Source organism: Salmo salar, chromosome 29 (genome assembly GCF_965601325.2).
Source record: "Salmo salar chromosome 29, fSalSal1, whole genome shotgun sequence".
NCBI classification, from domain to species: domain Eukaryota; kingdom Metazoa; phylum Chordata; class Actinopteri; order Salmoniformes; family Salmonidae; genus Salmo; species Salmo salar.
The window spans coordinates 37,467,647-37,495,375 of NC_138319.1; the positions used below are offsets into that span (position 1 = coordinate 37,467,647).

At 41.6% G+C, this 27,729-nt stretch overlaps 1 long non-coding RNA gene across 1 annotated transcript; it reads right to left on the reverse strand.

Moving 5' to 3' along the window:
• Window positions 1-16,066: 16,066 nt before the first annotated feature.
• Window positions 16,067-27,393, reverse strand: LOC106582409 (uncharacterized). Its single transcript, XR_001323299.3, has 3 exons — window positions 27,077-27,393; window positions 20,836-21,001; window positions 16,067-19,933 (listed from the first exon to the last, which is right to left on the reverse strand). It is a non-coding gene; the product is annotated as an uncharacterized LOC106582409 (long non-coding RNA).
• Between the last annotated feature and the right edge of the window lie 336 nt (window positions 27,394-27,729).

The following is a 27,729-nucleotide window of genomic DNA, read 5'->3' on the forward strand; positions in this document are numbered from 1 at the left end:
CGACTAGCGCCTTATGCTGGAAAGAGGGAGAAAACAAGGGGAAAGTTACTAAAACGAACATATGACCAACAAGGAGCTCTGGGTGAGGTTGGTGCTTACTCACCTGAGGTGAACGAGGAGTGCTCCGCCTGCCATCCCGATTCCCAGAGGAGCTCCCCCAGCACCGGTCGGTAGTGTGTCCTCTCCGACCACACTTCGTACAGGAGGAGCCTCCTCCTCCGGTTCCCCTGGACGCGGCCCCCCCTAGCTCCATAGGGATGGGAGCTGGAGGACCTAGAGGTGGAACCAACAGGGCCCGGTCCGGACGCCCGCGAGCAGCCAGCAGGTTGTCGAGACGAATGGACATGTCTATTAGTTCATCCAGTGAGAGCGTAGTGTCCCGACAGGCTAGCTCACGGCGGACGTCCTCCCGGAGGCTACACCGATAGTGGTCCATCAGGGCCCTGTCGTTCCAACCCGCTCCAGCAGCCAAGGTCCGGAACTCCAGAGCAAAGTCCTGTGCGCTCCTCGTTTCCTGCCGCAGGTGGAACAGCCGTTCACCCGCCGCCCGGCCCTCTGCTGGGTGGTCGAACACGGCCCGGAAACGGCGGGTGAACTCGGGGTAGTGATCCCTTGCCGAGTCTGGGCCATACCACACTGCGTTGGCCCACTCCAGGGCACGTCCCGTTAAGCAGGAGACGAGGACGCTTGCGCTCTCCTCTCCCGAGGGAGTCGGACGAACGGTAGCCAGGTACAACTCCAACTGTAGCAGGAACCCCTGGCACCCAGCCGCCGCTCCATCGTACTCCCTGGGGAGAGCCAGGCGCAAGGCTCCGGGTCCGGACGCCGGTGGAGGGGTAGCTGGTGGGGGGGAGTTTGTGCTGGGGATGCGGTAGGGAGGCCACTCCTCTCCCATCGGTCCATCCATCCTCTCCATCATCTGATCCATCGCTGAGCCGATTCGGTGGAGAATGGTGGTATGATGGAGGACCCGTTCTTCCATCGATGGGAGAGGAGGGGAGGCTGCTCCTGCTGACTCCATAGCTGGTGCGGGATTCTGTCAGTAACTGCTAGGAGTGGTGGTAGGAGTCAGGCGCAGAGAGCAGATGTAAGGAAATTTGTGTTTATTCCATAAAACACAAAACGGTCGACACCAACACAACCGGCGTGAAAAATGCAAAGTGCCCAGAACAACAGGTACACAGCATGCATATAAAATAACACTTGTTGATCGCCAGCACATCCAATAACAAAAACACACTCTGACGCAAAATAATCCCGCACAAACCTGGACGGGCTAAACAGGCTTAACCTGTTGGGGCTAGGGGGCAGTATTTGCATGGTCGGATAAAAAACGTACCCGATTTAATCTGGTTACTACTCCTGCCCAGTAACTAGAATATGCATATCATTATTGGCTTTGGATAGAAAACACCCTAAAGTTTCTAAAACTGTTTGAATGGTGTCTGTGAGTATAACAGAACTCATTTGGCAGGCCAAAACCTGAGAAGATTCCTTACAGGAAGTGGCCTGTCTGACCATTTCTTGCCCTCCTTGATCATCTCTAACAAATACAGGGGATCTCTGGCATGACGTGACACTTCCTACGGCTCCCATGGGCTCTCAGAAGGCGGGAAAAAGCTGAACGATGTAATTCCATCCCCAGGCTGAAACACATTAGCGCGTTTGGCAAGTGCTCTATCAGAGGGCCATTAGACTGAGGCTCGTGCATGAAGGGATAGCATGCTTTTACTTTCACTCTCTTTGTAATAAAAAACGATTTCCCGGTCGGAATATTATGGCTTTTTTACGAGAAAAATGGCATAAAAATTGATTTTAAACAGCGGTTGACATGCTTCGAAGTACGGTAATGGAATATTTACAATTTTTTTGTCACGAAATGCGCCGTGTCTTGAACGCACGAACAAAACGGCGCTATTTGGATATAACAATGGATTATTTGGGACCAAACCAACATTTGTTATTCAAGTAGAAGTCCTGGGAGTGCATTCTGACGAAGAACAGCAAAGATAATAACATTTTTCTTATAGTAAATCTGACTTTGGTGAGTGCTAAACTTGCTGGGTGTCTAAATAGCTAGCCCTGTGATGCCGGGCTATCTACTTAGAATATTGCAAAATGTGCTTTCACCGAAAAGCTATTTTAAAATCGGACATATCGAGTGCATAGAGGAGTTCTGTATCTATAATTCTTAAAATAATTGTTATGTTTTTTGTGAACGTTTATCGTGAGTAATTTAGTAAATTCACCGGCAGTGTTCGGTGGGAATGCTAGTCACATGCTAGTCACATGCTAATGTAAAAAGCTGGTTTTTGATATAAATATGAACTTGATTGAACAAAACATGCATGTATTGTATAACATAATGTCCTAGGGTTGTCATCTGATGAAGATCATCAAAGGTTAGTGCTGCATTTAGCTGTGGTTTGGGTTTATGTGACATTATATGCTAGCTTGAAAAATGGGTGTCTGATTATTTCTGGCTGGGTACTCTGCTGACATAATCTAATGTTTTGCTTTCATTGTAAAGCCTTTTTGAAATCGGACAGTGTGGTTAGATTAACGAGAGTCTTGTCTTTAAAATGGTTTAAAATAGTCATATGTTTGAAAAATTGAAGTTTTTGCATTTTTTAGGTATTTGAATATCGCGCCACGGGATTACACTGGCTGTTGAGTAGGTGGGACGCAAGCGTCCCACCTAGCCCATAGAGGTTAAATAACCATAAATCAAGAGAACCAAATGAGGAACAGGTGCAAACAATAAGACATACCAAACGAAAAGGAAAAAGGGATCAGCGGCGGCTAGTAGGCCGGTGACGACGACCGCCGAGCGCCGCCCGAGCAGGCAGGGAGCCACCTTCGGTGGGATTTGTGACAGTCCCAGATAAAGCAACATATTTTTTGCTCATATGATTTGAAAAACGAATCATCAGGAGTAGGCAGCGCCATAAGTAAGTGAGAAACTGAGATATGACTAAGGAGTCAATCGGGGCAATTTTTCCATAAATAGACAGGTATTTAATTCTCCATGGTTGCAGGATTTGGTCTATTTTTACAAGTTGTCTATTGAAATTCATTGTGGAGAGCTTATTTATATCTTTTGTGATATGAAACCGAGTATGTCTATTTCACCATCAGCCCATTTTATAGGTAAACTGCAGGGTAATGTAAAAGTTGCATTTTTTAAGGATCCAATATGTAATATTGTACACTTATCATAATTAGGTTTTAGTCCAGAGAGTACAGAAAAGTTATCTAGATCTTCAATGAGATTTTGTAGGGATCTAGCTTACGGACTTAATATCAAACTTGAGTCATCGGCATACATGAACACCTTTGTTTTTAAGCCTTGGAGTTATCCTGTTAGGGCTAGGGGGCAGTATTGACACGGCTGGATAAAAAACATACCCGATTTAATCTGGTTACCACTCCTACCCAGTAACTAGAATATGCATATACTTATTACATATGGATAGAAAACACCCTAAAGTTTCTAAAACTGTTTGAATGGTGTCTGTGAGTATAACAGAACTCAAATGGCAGGTCAAAACCTGAGAGATTCCTTTACAGGAAGTGGCCTGTCTGACCATTTCTTGAACTTCTTTTCCATCTCTATCTTTTACTAAGGATCTCTGCTCTAACGTGACACTTCCCACGTCGTCCATAGGCGCTCAGAGCCCGGGAAAAAACAGAATGTCGTCATTCCAGCCCCAGGCTGAAACACATTATCGCCTTTCTCAAGTGGCCGATCAAGGGACTCTGGGCTTATGCGCGTGACCCGACCGCCCCCGCCTTTGTGATTTTTTCCTCTGTTTGCCGAAAAGGAGATTCCCTGTCGGAATATTATCGCTTTTCTACGAGAAAAATGGTGTAAAAATTGATTTTAAACAGCGGTTGACATGCTTCGAAGTACGGTAATGGAATATTTAGAATTTTATTGTCACGAATTGCGCCATGCGCGCGACACTTCTTTACCATTTCGGATAGTGTCTGGAACGCATGAACAAAACGCCGCTATTCGGATATAACGATGGATTATTTTGGACCAAACCAACATTTGTTATTGAAGTAGCAGTCCTGGGTGTGCATTCTGACGAAGACAACAAAAGGTAATCAAACTTTTATAATAGTAAATATGATTATGGTGAGTGCTAAACTTGCCGGGTGTCTAAATAGCGAGCCCGTGATGCCTGGGCTATGTACTTACAATATTGCAAAATGTGCTTTCACCAAAAAGCTATTTTAAAATCGGACATATCGAGTGCATAGAGGAGGTCTGTATCTATAATTCTTAAAATAATTGTTATGCTTTTTGTGAACGTTTATTGTGAGTAATTTAGTAAAATGTTAGCGAATTCCCCGGAAGTTTGCTAGTTCTGAATGTCACATGCTAATGTAAAAAGCTGGTTTTTGATATAAATATGAACTTGATTGAACAAAACATGCATGTATTGTATAACATAATGTCCTAGGGTTGTCATCTGATGAAGATCATCAAAGGTGAGTGCTGCATTTAGCTGTCTTCTGGGTTTTGGTGACATTATATGCTGGCTTGAATAATGGGTGTCTGATTATTTCTGGCTTGGTACTCTGCTGACATAATCTAATTGAAGTAATAGGATGTTTAAGTATTATACACCATTTTAAAGTCCTCTAATATTGTTATTGGATCTGATTTTAATAGCTAGCATTTCAATGGCCATAATGAATAGATATGGTGACAGTGGACACCCTTGTTTAACTCCTCTTGACAATCCAAAACTCTGAGAAGTAGCCGTTATTTACTATTTTACACCTGGGGTTGCTATACATTATTTTTACCCATTTTATAAGAGAATTACCAAAATTCAAAACATCTAGGCATTTACAAATAAAATCCAGTCTTACTTTATCAAATGCCTTTTCAAAATCCGCTATAAATACCATTCCTGGCTTCTTAAATGTTTCATGATGTTCTATTATTTCTAGTAGTTGTCATACAGTGGGGAGAACAAGTATTGCCGATTTTGCAGGTTTTCCTACTTACAAAGCATGTAGAGGTCTGTTATTTTTATCATAGGTACACTTCAACTGCGAGAGACGGAATCTAAAACAAAAATCCAGAAAATCACATTGTATGATTTTTAAGTAATTCATTTGCATTTTATTTTATTTATTAAGAGCCAAATCGGCATATTCAGGGGGAATGCGCACGGTGGAGACCTGATCTGGACTTTCCACCATAGTAGCACCAACGGAAACCCCTAAACACCTCACCGAGCACTCTCGCTGCCACCCCGGGAGAGCCCTCTGTTGCCAAGAAACAGTGGGTTCATGACAAACTAACCAGGGTAGGCCTAGCACCACGGGAAATGCAAGAGAGTCAATAAGGAAGGGACTAATTCTCTCCTTGTCGATCGGCGATGGCTAGAAGGTCGGTGACGTCAACCACCGAACGCCGCCCGAACAAGGAGAGGGACCAACTTCGGCGGAAGTCGTGACAATGACGTTGGCCTGTTGGGGGAGGTTTATGACCCCCATAAATACCTTTCCCCTGTTCTCTTTCTCTACTTTATAGAGTTGACTCTTGTAAAGCCTTTGTAACATAGAGAGTCTGGTAACGTCAAAAGGTGGGAAATGGAACCATATTTCGGTAATCCAACCAGTTGAAAATATGCGTTGGTACTTAATGAATATGTTCTCAGATCAGTTGTTGTCTGAGACATTACTACTAATGACAGGATGACATAAACTGTATCTTGGAATGTCGACTCATTCTAGTTATTAGATTCACATGGAATTGTTGTGCAATTTAAATGTTTAAATATGAAACTATTTGTGAAAAAATGAAATGTAATTTTAGCTTCTTAAATGAGAGAACGGTTTGTCATAGAGAAACTCTGCTCACTCAGAGGCCCCGCCCAAGTGAACAGACATTGGTTGTAAACTATGAAACACGCTCTTCTTTCACCACTATATAAACCCATTGACGAAAATTCAACTTTCTGTTCCGAGGACGTGAGGACGACGGTCCTACGTTAAAAGGGCTCAGATATGAACCTTACGAAATTAGCATCGTGTTCAATGTGAAGGTGATGATCAACACGCCGAAAGGATGAATTTTGACTATACCAGCCAGAATATAGCATGAGCTTAAAAGTATGGCAACTTGGTATGAACTTTGAACTCTTATTCACTCCAGAAGTGATACCTCTAGCCGTTGAGTTAGCAGAAGCCGCTGTAAACGTGGGCTAGGAAAGGACAGACGACGTATACAGTTTAACACTCACGACGATACTACAACGTATCTAGTTTACCACCAGAGACATTCTTCAGAGGACAAGAGATCCATGCTGGACAACCCGGCCATCTATCTACGACCAATCTACGGAAGCACAGCTCGGTAAATATTTATTGTATTTTCCTTTTTCAAATCGGCGGTTATTTAGAATGCATAAGACACTGTATTTACGATAGCATAGCTGCCTACGGCCCGATAGAGAGACAACATCTTTTTGTTCCTCAGTCTTCCCGCCCTTTCAATCAAAACCCAACCCCCTTTCTTTGTGTAACCAGCCGTCATATCTGTTCCGTCCGCTAGGGACGTTTCCTTTATGACACAGTTTGCAATCAATGTATGATCCATTCTGTGTAGGTGTAGTTTTTTTAACCAAATTTTGTATTGCTGATTCAACTTGTTAGCCAGGGTTCGTGAAGATAACCAAGAATTTACAACTTTCAGATGAGACTGAATAAAGTGACGATTAAATATTGACTGCTACTGATGTAAAAGATTACCAGGTCTTTAAGAGTTTATTCGGAAGATAACAGCTCTATAAACATTATTTCGTGGTGCCCCGACTTTCTACTTAATTACATTTACCTGATTAGCTTAATCGGGTAATATTAATTACAGAGAAAGGATTTTATAGCATAGCATGTCATATCACTTAATCCGGCGTAGCCAAAGACATGACACTCATCATGAGAAACATTACAATAATCTGCTACCAAAACTGGCACTTAAGATACAAATGTAGGGACAAGTAGGAAATACAAGTAAATGTTGACAAGTAGTTAAACTGAGCATACAAGAGACAGAAACCTAGAATCCCAGTGTAACTACCCCAGAATGCTTGTTTTATTGACAACTGAGGTTTGTTCCATGAAAGAACAATCTTAACCAATTGGTAACCACTGCTAAGAACTTTGCTCTACACAGGAAGAAAGAAGTGTTTATTTAGTATCAAATTCACCATCAACTGCTTCCATCTTCTCTCTCTCTCCCCTACCTGTCTCTGACGTCCCACTCTCTGTTTTGTCTCTCCCAATCCCTTTCACACATTTCTCTCTACCCCTCCATGTTTACATTGACATGTTTGGCATTTGGCAGACTCTTATCCAGAGCAATTTATAGTAGTGAGTGGATATATTTTCATAATTTTGTTTACACCCCCTCCCCCATTTTCTCCCTCCCGCTCTCCTTTCACATTTAACATGTGTTAACATGTGTTCTCCCTCCCGCTCTCCTTTCACATTTAACATGTGTTAACATGTGTTCTCCCTCCCGCTCTCCTTTCACATTTAACATGTGTTAACATGTGTTCTCCCTCCCGCTCTCCTGTCATTCAGCTGGTCCACCCCTCTTCTTCTCCTCCCCCCCTCCTCTGCTCCTTCCTTCGCTCCATACTATTAGAGGAGTGGGGGTTGACCCTAGACACTAGACTGTGTCCTTAGCGAATCGTCCAGAGTGACTCAGGTTTGCGTTGCTCTTTGATCAAATAAAACAAAATAAAATTGTATTTCACATGCGCCGAATACAACATTTGTAGACCTTACTGTGAAATGCTTCCTTACAATCCATTAACCAACAATGCAGTTCAAGAAATAGAGTTAAGAAAATATTTAATAAGTAAACTAAAGTTTTTATGAAAATGTTATGCAATAAAATAATAACGAGGCTATATACAGGGGGTACCAGTACTGAGTCAATGTGTGGGTCTACTGGTTAGTAGAGGTAATTTGTACATGTAAGTAGGGGGAAAGTGACTATGCTTAGATAAAACAGTGTGTAGTAAAAGTGTAAAAACAAAAGGGTGGGTGTAAATAGTTCGGGTGGCCATTTGATTTATTGTTCAACAGTCTTATGGCTTGGGGGTAGTAGCTGTTAAGGAGCCTTTTGGTCCATCATGGGAGATGATTGCTGAAACCGCTAATTAACACCCACTGGTATACTCCACCTGTTCCACAGAGTAGACGAGTGTCTCAGAATCTGACCTATGGCCCTGGGTTTGTCCTGGGTTAATCCTGGGTTTGTCCTGACCTTGACCTGGGGTTGAATCATGACACAAGGCGAGACCCAGATGCCGACACAGGAGGCAGATGGTTGGAGTCTTACCCTATTGGATTAATAAATATTGTAAGGCAAGAGAATGGTCGTGGACAGGCAAAAGGGTCAAAACCAGTTCAGAGTCCAAAAGGTACCAAAGGGCAGCCAGAATCAAGGTCAGGGCAGACTAGATGATAAGGCAGGCGGGAAAGTAGTCCAGAGTCAGGCAGGGGTCAAAACCGGGAGGACTATCAAAAAGAGACTAGCAAAAGGAGTACGGGAAAACACGCTGGTTGACTTGACAACATACAAGACAAATTGGCACAGAGAGACAGGAAACACAGGGATAAATACACCGGGGAAAATAATCCACACACGGAGGGGGTGGAGACAATCACAGGAACAGGTGAAACAGATCAGGGCGTGACAGTTTGTCCTAGGTTTATCCTGGGTTTGTCCAGTTAGGGATTAAAAAAAATGTATATGTCTCTAGTATATGTATTTCTTCCTTTTTTTAAAAGAATTTAAATTGTAAGAAACAGACGATTGCATTGACCATACATGTATATTAATTACATTTTATACTAGATTAAAGCGTTATTAAAGTAGGATTTTGAGGGGTTATTGCCATTGTTTAAAAATGTTTTATTGGATTATGTATTTTAATTGAATGTGAACAACGAGGAAGGTTATTTATTTGAGCTGCTCTCCAAAAAAATATCAGTCAAGAGTTTGTGGAGCGAGTGCAATTTCAGCAACGGAAAGAGAGGGTGTCCGCTGAGGATCGGATTCCTCCATTCAATCTGTGCAATCTACAATACACTGAGAAATAAATTGCTTTTTTAAATAGATTGCTTAGGTCCTATCTGGGAGCCAATAAAATGGAGACATTTCGTAGAGCCTGTATTTAAACGAGCCGCAGTTAATTCGATAGTGTTCCATTATCAAAGATACTGGTATGTAAGACCACTTGTCCTGCAGCCCCTCTGGACACCTGACACAAATACACATTAAATAAAAGGGGAAACATTACCGTCATGGTAAAAAATACATATTTAAAAATGTTCAGAGAGAAGATGTGTGTGTGTGTGAAAAGTGTTTGGGTTATTAATCTATTGGTATTTGTTCTATAAATCTATGGGTTATTAATCAAACGGTATTTGTTCTATAAACTCATCTCTCAGTTATTTGAGTCAATAGACCCAAGGAAAATATCAGAATATCTGTCTGCAGTCTCTATCTCTGTTAGAGGCCCAGGGAGGCAATCACAATATATGTCTGCGGTCTCTATCTCTGTGAGAGGCCCAGGCAGGAAATACAGCACATCCCTTATAGATCTGTACTGTCGATCTCGTTTGAGGAAACCACGCTATGATCCTGGAGGAAGTGAAGGGAGGATAGATGAGGGGGAATCGTTACCAGAATGCACTAGACAGAGAAAACATGAAAGAAAAGGACAATTATCTACAGAAAGAAAAATATGTCTAAAGATAATTTACAGGATATGATTCTACAATAATCATTATACTTTTCAGAGCATTTCATGTCTTGTATTTAATATTATCACTGCATTTAGAGCCACAACAATTGGAGACAATCTAAAGAAATGAATAGATATCCTATGTCTTAGATATGCACCTGCTTGCTTTAAGAGGCTAAATCGCTCTATGGGAGAGCTTTATTTAACTAGAGGGAAACCCTTACTTGGTCCTTTCATCAAACCCCTAACTCTGTCGACATAGCGTGGACTGGAAATTATGGATAAAGACATAGCATTAACTAGATCTCATACTGATCTAAGTCAAATCAAATCAAATTGTATTAGTCACATGCGCCGAATACAACAGGTGTAGACCTTACAGTGAAATACTTACTTACGAGCCCCTAAACGACAGTGCAGTTTAAAAAAAATACAGATAAGAATAAGAGATAAAAGTAACAAAAAGTGCCTTTTTTGAAATCGGAGAATGTGGTTAGATAAAGGAGAGTCTTGTCTTTAAAATGGTGTAAAATAGTCATATGTTTGAGAAATTGAAGTTTTTGCATTTTTGAGGTATTTGTAATTTGCGCCACTCTATACCATTGGATATTGGTGAGGCGTTCCGCTAGCGGAACGTCTGTCCCTAATTAACTAGATCTGATACTGACCTAAAACACATGTTAACTAGATTTCATACTGACCTAAAACACATGTTAACTAGATTTCATACTGACCTAAAACACATGTTAACTAGATTTCATACTGACCTAAAACACATGTTAACTAGATCTGATACTGACCTAAAACACATGTTAACTAGATTTCATACTGACCTAAAACACATGTTAACTAGATTTCATACTGACCTAAAACACATGTTAACTAGATTTCATACTGACCTAAAACACGTTAACTAGATTTCATACTGACCTAAAACACATGTTAACTAGATTTCATACTGACCTAAAACACATGTTAACTAGATTTCATACTGACCTAAAACACATGTTAACTACGTCTGATACTCACCTAAAACACATGTTAACTACGTCTGATACTCACCTAAAACACATGTTAACTATGTCTGATACTCACCTAAAACACATGTTAACTATGTCTGATACTCACCTAAAACACATGTTAACTAGATTTCATACTGACCTAAAACACATGTTAACTACGTCTGATACTCACCTAAAACACATGTTAACTACGTCTGATACTCACCTAAAACACATGTTAACTACGTCTGATACTCACCTCAAACACATGTTAACTACGTCTGATACTCACCTAAAACACATGTTAACTATGTCTGATACTCACCTAAAACACATTTTAACTAGATTTCATACTGACCTAAAACACATGTTAACTACGTCTGATACTCACCTAAAACACATGTTAACTATGTCTGATACTCACCTAAAACACACATTTTCTCTATAAATATAACAATTTGCTGTAAATACTTTTCTGACAATACCATTTCTATAGTTAATGTGGAATGTTAAAATAACATATCCCTGAACAACAAATTCCTGACCATAATATAATACATCCCTGATCATACCATCATTTCTACCTTTGGGTGTTTTGAATTTAAGGACATAAAGGAATGTTTCTACTGGTTAGGGCCCTAGAACGCATTTGGGTCTAGTGTAAAGTGTGTACTTTTAGGGCCCTAGAACACATTTGGGTCTAGTGTAAAGCGTGTACTTTTTAGGGCCCTAGAACACATTTGGGTCTAGTGTAAAGCGTGTACTTTTTAGGGCCCTAGAACACATTTGGGTTTAGTGTAAAGTGTGAATGGTTAGGGCCCTAGAACGCATTGTGTTTGGCTCTAGTGTAAATTGTGAACTCCCTGCTTTAACAGGATTACATCATATAGAACACACTAAGACGCCCGTGGGGCTGAGTGCAGACATTCACTAGGATGTAATATGGTAATCTGGTAAATGGTGATGAAATGTTGTATACAGAATAGCAGCCAACAGTAGATCTGCTATAATTTAACAGGGAACAGTGGTGTGCTCTGTCTGAAGGACTGCAAAACAGGACTGGGTAGATGTGATGTCAAGAATGTACGTAAACAATGTTGGGTATCTATAGTCACATTTTATTTATGAAACAAAACACTTTTACATTACATGGGGCATAGGGATTGTAATACAACTCTGTTTGTGTAATACATTGTCACAAAATAAGTAAATGCTACTTTACCTACACCTGAATTACAAAGGACAGGATGTGAACTATCCAGTGGCGATTTTAGCATGTAAATCTTGGTGGGGCAAACACGCCCCCCCCCCCCCCACCACCACCACCACCACCACAAAAAAAATAGATGTATGCCAGCAAAGACACTACACAACACAACTCAACACTAAACAACGCATGATTTGCACTGTAACGTTGATAAACGGTGCACAGAAACTGTTAGGTCCTACATAAAGCTGTCCCAACAGCAGAGTCCCAACAGCAGAATCCCAACATCTTACCACCACTACACCTGGCTATCAGCGGAGCCTTGTCTGACAGCAAAACAGTTCATTCAGCCAGGCCAAGGACTAGCCCGTCAGCAACCAGCTCATCTGCAGTCTGCAGGAGGAGAAATATGGATGCAAACAAAATTGTGAAATTGAATGGTGTTCTTGCCCAAGGAATGAGCAACCCTGCATGGCTGCCAATGTGATAAGGATGCAACCAGGGCCGACGCGGATGGCCGTTACTCATGTGCAGGATATAAAGTCTTGTTTTGAACTGTCCATCCCAGACACCATCCAGAAAATCATTCTGGACTGCACTAATTTGGAGGGAAGGCGTGTTTTTGGAGAGAGATGGACCAAACTAATTTAGATGCATACTTTGGGGTTCTCATGCTTGCTGGTGTTTTCAGATCCAATGGGAAATCCACAGAATCCCTGTGGGATGCAGAAACTGGCAAATAACTTTTATGTGCAACAATGTCTCTGGGAAACTGCCACATTATTTCCAGGATTATCCTCTTCGATAACCGAGACACCAGACCAGCTCAGCGGCAGAGAGAGAAGCTAGCTGCAATGAAGTCAGTGTGGGACAATTGGGTGGACCGCCTTCCCCTGTTTTACAACCCTGGGCCCAACGTTACTGTTGATGAGCAGATTTAGCCATTTAGGGTCCGCTGCCCCTTCAGGAAGTACATACTGTCTAAACCCACAAAATATGGAACCAAGATCTGGACTGCCTGTGATGCTGCTTCATCATATGTGTGTATACGGGGAAGCCAGATGGAGGAGCCCCTGAGAAGAACCAAGGGATGTGGGTTGTCCTGGATGTGACACAGAGACTCCATGGCCACAATATCACATGCGATTAATGTTTTACTTTGCACAAGCTCGGACAGGAGTTCCTCAAGAGGAAGCTGATGATGGTAGGACCAGTACGAAAAAAAAAGCCAGGGCTCCCACCTTAGCTGTTGAATACACGGAACAGGCCTATCAATTCCTCTAAGTTTGTGTTTAGGACCGACACGTCCCTAGTGTCCTACATGCTAAAGAAATTTAAAAAAAATTGGTACTCGTGAGTACGCTGCATATGGATGGGAGAATCTGTGGCCAGGAACATCAAAAACCAGAAATCATAATGGATTTCAATGCCACAAAAGGAGGGGTGGACAATTTAGACAAGTTGGTGTCTGGCTACAGCTGCAAAAGATGAACCCTACGCTGGCCACTTGTGATATTCTTCAACATCTTGGACATCTCAGCGTACAACGTGTTTGTCATCTGGATGGCGTTGAACGCAGATTGGAACAGAGGGAAGCTCCAGAGGAGACGTCTCTTTCTCGAGGAGCTGGGCAAGGCATTGGTAAGACCTCCAATCCAGAGGAGGCAACATATCCCAAGGACCCCAGCTTCTGCAGCCATCATGAGGAGGATTAAGGAGGAGGATGCTGGTGCCCCATCCGCCCAACCCACAGAACCAACAACTCCAATACCGGACGTAAGTGTCAGCAATGTTGTTGCATGTGTGTGTGTGTGTCTGACTTTCCTAACTTGGTCTGCTGTAACTATAAATGTGAGTGAGTGAGATGTTAGTAAAATTCCTGAACTAAGTGTTTTTATCATTCTAGATTGCAGCAACAAGAGCAACAAGAAGAAGCAATGTGATGTGTGTGGACCGACCCAAGAAGGACAGGAAGACACATTACACATGCATGAATTGCAAGAAATACATTTGCACAGTTAAACTCTGTCCCTCATGTGGTGTGTAGACCAGACTTAATTTGTGTTCAATGGGGCTCACTTATAATTTCCTTACAATTATGTAAGTAAAAAGTGTACTTCCAATTTGTTCAGTTCAAAGCAATAAACATCAATAGTGATGAAAACCTTGTTTCATTTATATTTGTTCAAGATAAACATGATTTATTCCACCCATGTCTTGATTATTAAAAAAACAAAGTGTTTTTATTGATAAATGTGATCTAGCAGAGGTAAATGGCAAATATTAACCATGTATGCTGTCTATATTAACCATGTATACTGTCTACATTGCTTGTAATTGATATAAGTCAACATCTAACTATTAAGTATTAAGTATTTTTACATAAATTGTTATTGGTGTATTGTTTTAAAACCCCAATAATGTTGTGGGTCCATCAGACCTGTGAACATTGGAGAATAACAAAAACATGAACACCACACAAGGGTTAAACAAATGTGGTTTCTACTGACATTTGATATGTTCAAACTATGGCATAAAGGGATGACAAGCGAATAAGAGGCAATCAATAATTTTGATTAAGACATTGATGAGCGATTTAGGATGGACGTAGTCAATATAACTATTTGTTCAGCGCTTTTGAAATGTACAGTGACAGTATTCAGAACATGGGCCGTTCTTACAGTATCTCCCTGTACACCAAGTCAGAACCGTAGGATAAATAAAGAGGGCATATAAGCAGACAATGAAAGGTCTTACAATGTTCGATTATGATATTTCGCTAAAACGGGCTATAGGCTACATGTGCGACACCAAGTCAGAACAGTAGGCTAAATTATGTGGGGAAAAGGGACCAAATTATTACGGTGAGGCACATGGGCTACTAATAGATTTCTGCACAACATACACTTAGTATTACTTTCTTAGCTACAGTACAGTATACATATCTCCCTGGCATATTACATAATTTATACAGCAGCATACAATACCTTTTTGGACTCACCTTGTTGTGCTGTACTCACTTGAACAGGAAGGTGGCACTCCTTCTTTGGCAAATTTTGTCATCAAATATTGTCATCAGTCTCCCCGTAGATTTTACGGTGACGTGGTGTCCCCATGAGTGACAGAACACTGAGCCAATCACGGCGCAACTAGAGAACATTACCCAACCCTTACACTCTGTATTTCCCGCTGGCCGCCCCACCACCACAGAAATCACTGAGCTAGGCTGAAGCACCTCCATTTTGAAGCTGCCTTACTCAAGAAAGCAAAAAATAGACCATGTTTGTATTCAGCTTTATTAACTCAATGTATTATTATAATTTTTAAAATATTGTTTGCAAATTGACATGTGACACGTATTAATGCCAAAATAACATGCAAAACTGGCAGCACATTTAATTTTGTTAGCTAAACAGGCTCAATGACGGCTCGCCAGTGGAACTATCAGATTGTTGAGTTTGGATTTCCAATGTACAGTATTTTACTGTAAAATATTTAGTGAATTTAAAGGATGTTAATCATTTGTTATAATAATTCATTTAAGTATTTATTTTTTGAAGATGTTATCAACTTAATATTTTCATGTACATGATACTACAGTGTACTTTGTAGGAAAAGCAGAACGTTGATAGAATATCAGAACACATGAACAGTAAATAGATACATTTCTAATAGTATTTTTGAAAATTAGAATGTGTTCAGTAACGGTAATGCTAAAATCACAGAATCTATACATGCTACTATTGGCTACGGTACTCTTACTGTCTAGCTACAGCGTCGTCATTGACATTGTCTACTAGTAATATAGTGTAAACCTGACAAAAGAAATTGCCAAAAGGATAAGGTAGTTCAGTGGTTCAGCAACTGAATTGATTCGGACCACACCACGTGATCATGGTTACTTATTGCGTCAGCAGCATGTGCCTGGTCTGTTTCAAAACAGTAAATACGTATTATTCATTGAAGCACAAAATATCACAAATATGTCCACCCTCCTTTCTCCCTGTAGATGTATTTTCTGAAATAACCTGTTCTCTTTCTCCCTTAATGAATACTCGGGGAGAAAAAGGTGTAGATTCACACACAGAGCACGGCAGGCGTTTATTTCACCTTCACAGAAGGCAGGAATTATGGTCACAGGCAGGCAATGGTCATACACAGGTAGACAAACAGGCAGGTGAATCAAAACTAGGACTGAAGGCTATAACTGGTTCTCACAAACGAGCTAGGAAAAGGCATAGTAGAGTCAAAACGAACAATACCTCACAAAAGCACAAACAGAATGAACTGAACTAAATAAGGAGCTGATGAGATCAGGTGAGTAAATAACACAGGTGAAAACAGTGAACAAAAATGAAAGACAGTGCTACGTTCTAGAACACAAAGAAACAGGGCTAGGTTCAAGAACACAGCAGAACAGAACACAATGTTGACTAAGAAAACAAATACAGAAACGTACACTCCTTGTCGATGCCTTTCCTGAAATAACCTGCTATCTTTCTCCCTGTAGATGTCTTTCCTGAAATAACCTGGTCTCTTTCTCCCTGTAGATGTCTTTCCTGAAATAACCTGGTCTCTTTCTCCCTGTAGATGCCTTTCCTGAAATAACTTGCTATCTTTCTCCCTGTAGATGTCTTTCCTGAAATAACCTGCTATCTTTCTCCCTGTCGATGCCTTTCCTGAAATAACCTGCTATCTTTCTCCCTGTAGATGTCTTTCCTGAAATAACTTGCTATCTTTCTCCCTGTAGATGTCTTTCCTGAAATAACCTGGTCTCTTTCTCCCTGTCGATGTCTTTCCTGAAATAACCTGCTATCTTTCTCCCTGTAGATGTCTTTCCTGAAATAACCTGGTCTCTTTCTCCCTGTCGATGTCTTTCCTGAAATAACCTGCTATCTTTCTCCCTGTAGATGTCTTTTCTGAAATAACCTGGTCTCTTTCTCCCTGTAGATGTCTTTCCTGAAATAACCTGCTATCTTTCTCCCTGTAGATGTCTTTCCTGAAATAACCTGGTCTCTTTCTCCCTGTAGATGTCTTTCCTGAAATAACTTGCTATCTTTCTCCCTGTAGATGTCTTTTCTGAAATAACCTGGTCTCTTTCTCCCTGTAGATGTCTTTCCTGAAATAACTTGCTATCTTTCTCCCTGTAGATGTCTTTCCTGAAATAACCTGGTCTCTTTCTCCCTGTCGATGTCTTTCCTGAAATAACCTGCTATCTTTCTCCCTGTAGATGTCTTTTCTGAAAAAAACCTGGTCTCTTTCTCCCTGTAGATGTCTTTCCTGAAATAACCTGCTATATTTCTCCCTGTAGATGTCTTTCCTGAAATAACCTGCTATCTTTCTCCCTGTAGATGTCTTTTCTGAAAAAAACCTGGTCTCTTTCTCCCTGTAGATGTCTTTCCTGAAATAACCTGCTATATTTCTCCCTGTAGATGTCTTTCCTGAAATAACCTGCTATCTTTCTCCCTGTAGATGTCTTTTCTGAAAAAAACCTGGTCTCTTTCTCCCTGTAGATGTCTTAACCTGAAATAACCTGCTATATTTCTCCCTGTAGATGTGTTTCCTGAAATAACCTGCTATATTTCTCCCTGTAGATGTGTTTCCTGAAATAACCTGCTATCTTTCTCCCTGTAGATGTCTCTTCTGAAATAACCTGTTCTTTTTCTCACTGTAAATCATTTCCTGATATAACCTGTTCTCTTTCTCCCTGTAGATGTATTTCCTGATATAACCTGTTCTCTTTCTCCCTGTAGATGTCTTCCCTGATATAACCTGTTCTCTTTCTCCCTGTAGATGTCTTCCCTGATATAACCTGTTCTCTTTCTCCCTGTAGACGTATTTCCTGATATAACCTGTTCTCTTTCTCCCTGTAGACGTATTTCCTGATATAACCTGTTCTCTTTCTCCCTGTAGATGTATTTCCTGATATAACCTGTTCTCTTTCTCCCTGTAGACGTATTTCCTGATATAACCTGTTCTCTTTCTCCCTGTAGATGTATTTCCTGATATAACCTGTTCTCTTTCTCCCTGTAGACGTATTTCCTGATATAACCTGGATCCAATACAGAAGGGAAGGAGAAGTACAAAGGCAACTTTGATATGATCTTTATCAGTTATGTAGTTCCACTTGTTTTGAAGAATGGGACCAACCAATATTCTAGTGTTCCTTGTAATGTTCTTAGAGGTGCAAAATAGGGCCAACCAAGCTTCTAGTGTTCCTTGTAATGTTCCTAGAAGTTAAATATGGGGCCGGCCAAGCTTGTAGTGTTCCTTGTAATGTTCTTAGCTGTGAAATATAGGGCCAACCATGCTTGTTGTGTTCCTTGTAATGTTCTTAGCTGTGAAATATAGGGCCAACCATGCTTGTTGTGTTCCTTGTAATGTTCTTAGCTGTGAAATATAGGGCCAGCCAAGCTTATAGTGTTCCTTGTAATGTTCTTAGCTGTGAAATATAGGGCCAACCATGCTTGTTGTGTTCCTTGAAATGTTCTTAGCGGTGAAATATAGGGCCAACCAAGCTTGTAGTATTTTGTGTAATGTTCCTACTTCTACACATTCAATCACAGATTCATTGGAATTTCTATCGTTACAAATAGAGTGATAATTATTATGTGAACCAAACAGTAAATATGTAATTGTGTTCTCTAAAACAACTGAAATGGTATTAGCTAATATAATTGATTAAATATATTTTTATAATATTAATCGTGAGCATATTTGACAGACTGATGATTGTGAAATTTTTCTTGTACATTTGTAAAAATGTTATAATACCTGTGAAAAAGATGAAACATAATTTTACATTTAAATACCATGATATGCCAATTTTACAAAACATTCCAAAAACAATATGTTTTTCATGCTTTAAAAAAATAGACATGCAAAAAAAATGTTAAAAAAAAGAGTGTAATCAAATTATGAGTGTCAGATTATGAGAGTTGAGTTATCTGAGTTTAATCTCTGGAAATTATGTTGATCCTGGAGTGATGTTTAATAGATGTTACATGGGTGTTAAGGTTCAGAATGCACCATGCACCAGACCTGTGGGACTGACTGATACATATTCATACTATTTGTATGGTAACACGGAAAATCCGGTTATAGTCAATTTGAGCCTGTGGTAATTGTTTATCTCTAGAACCACTCTCCTCCAAATGCATAAATTGAGCTGTCGCTAACGCGATGGACATTTTGTTGTCTGGACCCCAAAGTGTTGAATGTGGCAGGCAGCTCTTTCCTGTGGAAAACCTAAGGCCATAAATGTCATTTCAAAAACAATTTCCATTAAAAAAAAGGAGGAGAAGGAGGTAAAGAGTGCTTGGTGTGGAGGACTGATAATAAATAGATTAGAGAGATTTGCATGAGAAAGAACCAGGGCCATGCAACCTCAACTATAACTATACAACAACACTATCTGTTGTATCAGAAGCCCAGGAAGTACACACTCACTGCTGCATATATACCACCCAATACAAATACATATTGCATCATGGATATATGCAAATACACTTTCATAACCTGGACATGATGATGTTTACATCAATTGGTTGTCAGTCATTCTCCATGGTTGGTGTTTCCGTGTACCAGCCACAAGCCTCAGTTTTAAAAGGAAACAGGTTTGATCTGCTTCTATCTGATCATTGTCCTCAGCAGCAGAGACTGCAGAAGAAGAAGAGGACTCTCCTCGACTACGCGTATTCTTAAGCAATAACAACGTGATCCGTATTATCCACCCAAGAATACCCGTCACCGAAGAGAATCTTTAACACAGAGTGGCAATAATGGGAATCGCAAACAAGCGATCGCACTCTGACCGCGTCATCATGTTCCTCAGTCGGTCCAAATGGCAAACAGGACAGAGAGAGGCACTGTATCAACGTCATTGATTGAAGACGCCTTGCAGCACAGCACAAGACAAGCCCCCATCAAAGGCTTTTCTGCAAATAGAAATTAAGAAACAGTGCATTGTTCAATCCAAAGCCCAATTTTATTGTAAAACAACCATCTCTTCCAAGTGTCTGCATCTCAATTCAATTCAATTTAAGGGCTTTATTGGCGTGGGAAACATATGTTATCATTGGCAAAGCAAGTGTAGATAATCTCTCTCACTCCCTCTTTCATTCTCTCTCCCATTCCCTCTTTCATTCTCTCTCTCACTCCCTCTTTCATTCTCTCTCTCTCCCTCTTTCATTCTCTCTCTCTCCCTTTTTTATTCTCTCTCTCACTCCCTCTTTCATTCTCTCTCTCCCTCTTTCTCTCTCTCTCTCTCTCTCTCTCTCCCTCTTTCATACTCTCTCCCATTCCCTCTTTCATTCTCTCTCTCTTACACTCCCTCTTTCATTCTCTCTCTCACTCCCTCTTTCATTCTCTCTTTCTTTCTCTCTCTCTCACTCCCTCTTTCATTCTCTCTCTCTCCCTCTTTCTCTCTCTCTCTCTCTCTCTCTCTCCCTCTTTCATACTCTCTCCCATTCCCTCTTTCATTCTCTCTCTCTTACACTCCCTCTTTCATTCTCTCTCTCACTCCCTCTTTCATTCTCTCTCCCTCTCTCTCTCTCTCTCTCTCTCTCTCACTCTTTCATTCTCTCTCTCTCTCACTCCCTCTTTCATTCTCTCTCTCTCTCTCTCCCTCTCCCTCTCTCACTCTCTCACTCTCTCACTCTCTCACTCTTTCATTCTCTCTCTCTCACACTCCCTCTTTCATTCTCTCTCGTTCATTCTCTCTCTCTCCCTCTTTCATTCTCTCTTTTCCACGCCAGTGGTGTAATAAATAGAGCTCCATAAGAGGGGAGAGGAAAGGGGGTGGTGTGTGGGGCAGCTAGCCCCCTCAGCATGCTCTTACCTGGGCCGAAGGTAGTCTGAAGCCCTGCCCTCCTTGGAAGTCCTGGTGGTCCTGTCCTCTAGTAGCCATCAATAAGGAGGAGGAGATTCCCATTTTAGCCCTAATCTCTCTCTGTCTGTCTCTGTCTCTGTCTGTCAACACACGTATCCACACGTAATGAAAACTCCTAGAAATACAGAGACATATAATTATGTATTACATTATGAGTTAGCATCCTAATATTACTCTTTATATACATCACAGGAGATTGAAATATAACAAAACCGTTTGACATAGAAACACCAGATTATTATTATTGAAAACATTTTTTTTTATTAATTATGAAATTATGAAAAATATGAATAACATTCCACGCATGAGGCCACTAGGTCATTTGACTGCATGAAAAGGTTTTAAGGAATAAAAAAATAATTAAATCATCAAATAAAAACAAAGTAATATACAGAACTGAAATATTTTATAATATCATAGTAATCATAGTCATTTTTCTATTGTTGTCTACCCAAGGAGGACCTGATAGAGACCATGGCAAATGTTCACAATTTTTTTGGGTCTTAGGAATTTCCATTAAAAAGCTCTAGAATCATGTTCATGTCATTATTTCATAATACATTTAATGTTTTTTTTTTAAATACTTGGAAAACTGACATAGAAAACAGCGATAGTTTTTTTATTTATATATACTCAAACTGAAAGAGAACCGACCTCAAAAAGCACTAATTGCTTAGTACTAGTACAGTTTATGAGTCACAACAACAACCGCCCACCGGCTTTTAAAACCTGAATAAATCGCAGCATGACTATAGTCCCATAATATAACTAGTACTTATTAGAGTGACCATAGTTGACCATAGTTCCTGAATATTATCATAGCCCTAGTGCACCTCATTAACATCCCACTGTCAACCTAACCCCCTCCTCTTAAAGGACCTGGTCAAATCAAACATACTGAGACAAAGCCTTTAATGACAGGAGGCAGGTATAACATGGGATTATTTTTAAATTATTCTGAATGTCAGACTAACTGAAACAGCAGGAGTCAGACTAACTGAGAGAGCAGGAGTCAGACTAAATGAGAGAGCAGGAGTCAGACTAAATGAGACAGCAGGAGTCAGACTAAATGAGACAGCAGGAGTCAGACTAACTGAGCCAGCAGGAGTCAGATTAACTGAGACAGCAGGAGTCAGACTAACTGAGACAGCAGGAGTCAGACTAACTGAGACAGCAGGAGTCAGACTAACTGAGCCAGCAGGAGTCAGATTAACTGAGACAGCAGGAGTCAGATTAACTGAGACAGCAGGAGTCAGATTAACTGAAACAGCAGGAGTCAGACTAACTGAGACAGCAGGAGTCAGACTAACTGAGACAGCAGGAGTCAGACTAACTGAGACAACACGAGTCAGACTAACTGAGACAACACGAGTCAGACTAACTGAGACAGCAGGAGTCAGACTGAGACAACGCGAGTCAGACTAACTGAGACAGCATGAGTCAGATTAACTCAGACAGCAGGAGTCAGATTAACTGAAACAGCAGGAGTCAGACTAACTGAGACAGCAGGAGTCAGACTAACTGAGACAGCAGGAGTCAGACTAACTGAGAGAGCAGGAGTCAGACTAACTGAGACAACACGAGTCAGACTAACTGAAACAGCAGGAGTCAGACTAACTGAGACAGCAGGAGTCAGACTAACTGAGACAGCAGGAGTCAGACTAACTGAGAGAGCAGGAGTCAGACTAACTGAGACAGCAGGAGTCAGACTAACTGAGAGAGCAGGAGTCAGACTAACTGAGACAGCAGGAGTCAGACTAACTGAGAGAGCAGGAGTCGATTAGATTTTATTCCGAAGCATACACTAACTATCCCTATATTAAATCAAATCAATTCAATTCAATTTGGGAATTGGAAAACATATTTTTTTACGATTCTGAATAGTAAATGTGATGAAATATGTTTTGATGTAAATGTGAGGTGTGTTTTGTGAAAAGTGAATTTACCAAGGGCCCAATTTTTTTATGAAAATATTCCAAATTAAAGTAATAATTAAATGCTGCTAGGATTGCGTAAATCAAGTATGACAAGTCAAAGAAATTTAATTCCGACTCATTCTAATTGAACTGCTCAAGTGAATACAAATAACAGTCTCCAACTAATCAATATCCACAACTACTTCATGGATCGTTTTGTAAAATGAAAAGCCTTGTTCATCAGCATATATATGAATAATTTATATGAATACTATATATATATATATATATATATATATATATATATATATATATATATATATATATATATGACTACTATATATTGTCATGTTCTTGAAAATGATCGGACCAAGGCGCAGCGTGAGAATAGTTCCACATATTTATTTAAGTGAAACTAACAAAACAAAATAACAAAACGTACAAAGACCGTGAGGACGTAGTGCACAAACACACTAACAATCAAATCGATATCCCACAAAACACAGGTGGGGAAATAACTACCTAAATATGTTCCCCAATCAGAGGCAACGATAAACAGCTGCCTCTAATTGGGAACCATATTAGCACCAACATAGAAATAGACATACTAGATCACCCCCCAGTCACGCCCTGACCTACTACACATTAGAGAACCAAGGGCTCTCTGTGGTCAGGGCGTGACATATATGAATACTATATACTAATACTATATAGGAATAATATATACGACTACTATATATTAATACTATATATGAATAATATATATGAATAAACTGTTATTCTTCACTTCATAATTCAAACCTAACTAATGTGTATGTCTGAATTACATTATGCACGACTGCCTGGATGAAAGATATACTTATGACTGCCTGGATGAAAGATATACCTATGACTGTCTGGATGAAAGATATACCTATGACTGTCTGGATGAAAGATATACCTATGACTGCCTGGATGAAAGATATACCTATGACTGTCTGGATGAAAGATAATACCTATGACTGCCTGGATGAAAGATATACCTATGACTGTCTGGATGAAAGATATACCTATGACTGCCTGGATGAAAGATATACCTATGACTGTCTGGATGAAAGATATACCTATGACTGCCTGGATGAAAGATATACCTATGACTGCCTGGATGAAAGATATACCTATGACTGTCTGGATGAAAGATAATACCTATGACTGCCTGGATGAAAGATATACCTATGACTGTCTGGATGAAAGATATACCTATGACTGTCTGGATGAAAGATATACCTATGACTGCCTGGATGAAAGATATACCTATGACTGCCTGGATGAAAGATATACCTATGACTGTCTGGATGAAAGATATACCTATGACTGTCTGGATGAAAGATATACCTATGACTGCCTGGATGAAAGATATACCTATGACTGTCTGGATGAAAGATATACCTATGACTGCCTGGATGAAAGATATACCTATGACTGTCTGGATGAAAGATATAACAGAAATAATTACAGAAGAAAGGAGAACATTGTGACTTTTAATCAATTAAAACATTTTTTTTTACAAATTCCAAGCGCAAAAATATGTCATTACAATCCATTCTTGGTTGGACCTGAAAACACAACAAAAAACACTTTAAACGTGAATGGGTAATCACCCTACAGTACTATACTGTTATGGCTACTATATTACCTACTATATCATTGAAGTGTCCCTAAGTGTCTCTCACTCTCTCCTCCGCACAGCAAATTGACTAGCAAGCTGAGGTACAGGCACAACCACAACAATAGCAGCTCGTCAGCATTCCATCTCCTCTCCTCTCCTCTCCTCTCCCATCTCCCCTGTCCCTTGTCTCCTCCCTCCTCTCTCCTCTCTCCCCTCTCAAGCTGGACCTCTACTCTCTGCTCTCTAAAGCATCCTGAATGACCCCTGCAGTGCTGTTGAGAGCTGGGACATAACCCCCCACACACCAGCCATATACCCCCCACACTGGGTCCGATAACCCTTTCCATCCACCCCCATCCATCCACCTTCAACCCAATGGGTATGTCCATCCCTCGTAGATATACACAGAATAAGCAAACCTATAGACGCTTGGACCAATAGAGTCTTCACTTTGAAATGATGCTTAACAAAGATTCACTCTCACTAACTGATATCCTGCTTCTTTTTCACACATTACTCAAAGTTCTGCCAGGTATCCTTGGCTTGAATCACTCTTTTCATCTGATTTATTTCAGCCCTCACAAACATATAGCAGTACTAAGACCACCATGTGTACATAGCAGTACTAAGACCACCATGTGTACATAGCAGTGCTTAGACCACCATGTGTACATAGCAGTACTTAGACCACCATGTGTACATAGCAGTGCTTAGACCACCATGTGTACATAGCAGTACTTAGACCACCATGTGTACATAGCAGTGCTTAGACCACCATGTGTACATAGCAGTACTTAGACCACCATGTGTACATAGCAGTGCTTAGACCACCATGTGTATAATCTGTTGGTTGGTTGGTTGGAGTATCTCTGGATGAATCTGTATTCTCTTCCTCACTCCTCCACACCTCCCCCTCCTTCTCTTCCTCACTCTTCACCACCTTCCTCCTCCTCTTACTCACGACTCCACATCTCCCTCCTCCTCTTCCTCACTCCTCCACACCTCCCTCCTCCTTCTGCTCTTCCTCACTCCTCCACACCTCCCCCTCCTCCTCTTACTCACTCCTCCACATCTCCCTCCCTCCTGCTCTTCCTCAAGCCTCCCCACCTCCCTCCTCCTCCTGCTCTTTCTCAATCCTCCACACCTCCCTCCTCCTCTTCCTCACCCCTCCACACCTCCCTCCTCCTCTTCCTCACTCCTCCACACCTCCCTCCTGCTCTTCCTCAAGCCTCCCCACCTCCCTCCTCCTCCTGCTCTTTCTCAATCCTCCACACCTCCCTACTCCTCTTCCTAACTCTTCCCCACCTCCCTCCTCCTCTTCCTCACTCCTCCACACCTCCCTCCTGCTCTTCCTCAAGCCTCCCCACCTCCCTCCTCCTCCTGCTCTTTCTCAACCCTCCACACCTCCCTCCTCCTCTTCCTCACCCCTCCACACCTCCCTCCTCCTCTTCCTCACTCTTCCCCACCTCCCTCCTCCTCTTCCTCACTCCTCACTCCTCCCCACCTCCCTCCTCCTCCTCTAACTCACTCCTCCACACCTACCTCCTCCTTCTGCTCTTCCTCAACCCTCCCCACCTCCCTCCTGCTCTTCATCAAGCCTCCCCACCTCCCTACTCCTCCTGCTCTTTCTCAATCCTCCACACCTCCCTCCTCCTCTTCCTCACACTTCCCCACCTCCCTCCTCCTCTTCCTCACTCCTCACTCCTCCCCACCTCCCTCCTCCTCCTCTAACTCACTCCTCCACACCTACCTCCTCCTTCTGCTCTTCCTCAACCCTCCCCACCTCCCTCCTGCTCTTCATCAAGCCTCCCCACCTCCCTACTCCTCCTGCTCTTTCTTAATTCTCCACACCTTTTCACCTCCCTCCTCCTCTTCCTCACTCCTCCCCACCTCCCTCCTCTTCCTGCTCTTCCTCATTCCTCCACACCTCCGCCCTCCTCGTCGCTAGAAGATGCTCTTGCCTCGCGCATCCGCCAGATGAAAACCCCCCTAACTTGCCAAACCCTTTTTCTGATGAGTGCCATGAGTGCCATGAGTATGGTATACCTCACACCACAGGAGACAAATATCCAATGACAAAATAAAAGGAACGCCACCAGACAATCAAACACACCGATAAACATAATGGGATGTGCTTTGTTTTGGTGGATGTTTCTTGATACATACAGGAAACAACCACGCTGCAGTTCATGACTCAAACCGGCACACCTGTCACCTACTACCGTACCCCGTTCAAAGGCACTTGGATTGTGTGTGTGTGTGTGTGTGTGTGTGTGTGTGTGTGTGTGTGTGTGTGTGTGTGTGTGTGTGTGTGTGTGTGTGTGTGTGTGTGTGTGTGTGTGTGTGTGTGTGTGTGTGTGTGTGTACCATTGAGGGTGAATGGGCAAGACAAAAGATTTGTCTCGGTTTGAAAATCCTTCTTTAACCTGTCCCCCCCCCCCCCCGACCTAACTGCTTTTGTATGGACACCAATTCCGTACACTTGGTCAGTATAGCAGAGAAGAAGAAAAACATATCTGCACAAAAGAAGAGAAGAAATGAAGAAAAGAACAGACATGATTTCCCTTTTTTTTGTTGGGATGAAAGGGGAAACAGGTCTGCCCGTGTTAAAGCTTTAGCCTCTTACCATGTGAGTATTGGTCCAGGCGCAGCCTCCCACAAGAGCCAGGCTGGTGTCTGATCGCCTTGCTTCAGATCAGATATGCCCGTGATCGTAAGGTATATCGCCTTGCTTTGGTGTTCCCCATGCGTAGGCAGCCCCCCTCGCAGTCCCGGCGAGTAGCTGTAGCGCCTAACGTGTCAGTCAGTCAGAAAACCAGTCAACCAGCCAGTCAGCCAGTCAGAAGTAGCAGCAGCGTCAGTAGCCTCTCAGGGAACCCACTCTCCTCTCAGCACCGGAGAGAGACAGTTGTTACTCGCCACAGCGAATGAACTTACAGCAAGAGAGAGAAAGAGAGAGAGAGAGAGAGAGGAGGGATAGAGAAAGGTTTTGTGTGGTGTGTGTGTGTTAGAGAGAGAAGGGGGGGGGGGGTGTGTTAGAGAGAGTGGGAGAGAGTGAGAGTGGAAAAGAGGGAAAAATAGGAGTGGTGGAGGTAGAGGTGGGGTTAGAGAGGGTGAAAAAGGAGAAGGGAGATAGAAAGAAAGAAATAAAGAATGAAAGGGAGAGAGAGAGAGAAAGAGAGAGATTGAAAGAAAGAGGGAGAGAGCGAGAGAGAGAGAAAGAGATAGAATGAAAGAAAGAAGGAGAGAGAGAAATAAAATAGAGAGAAATAAAAGAGA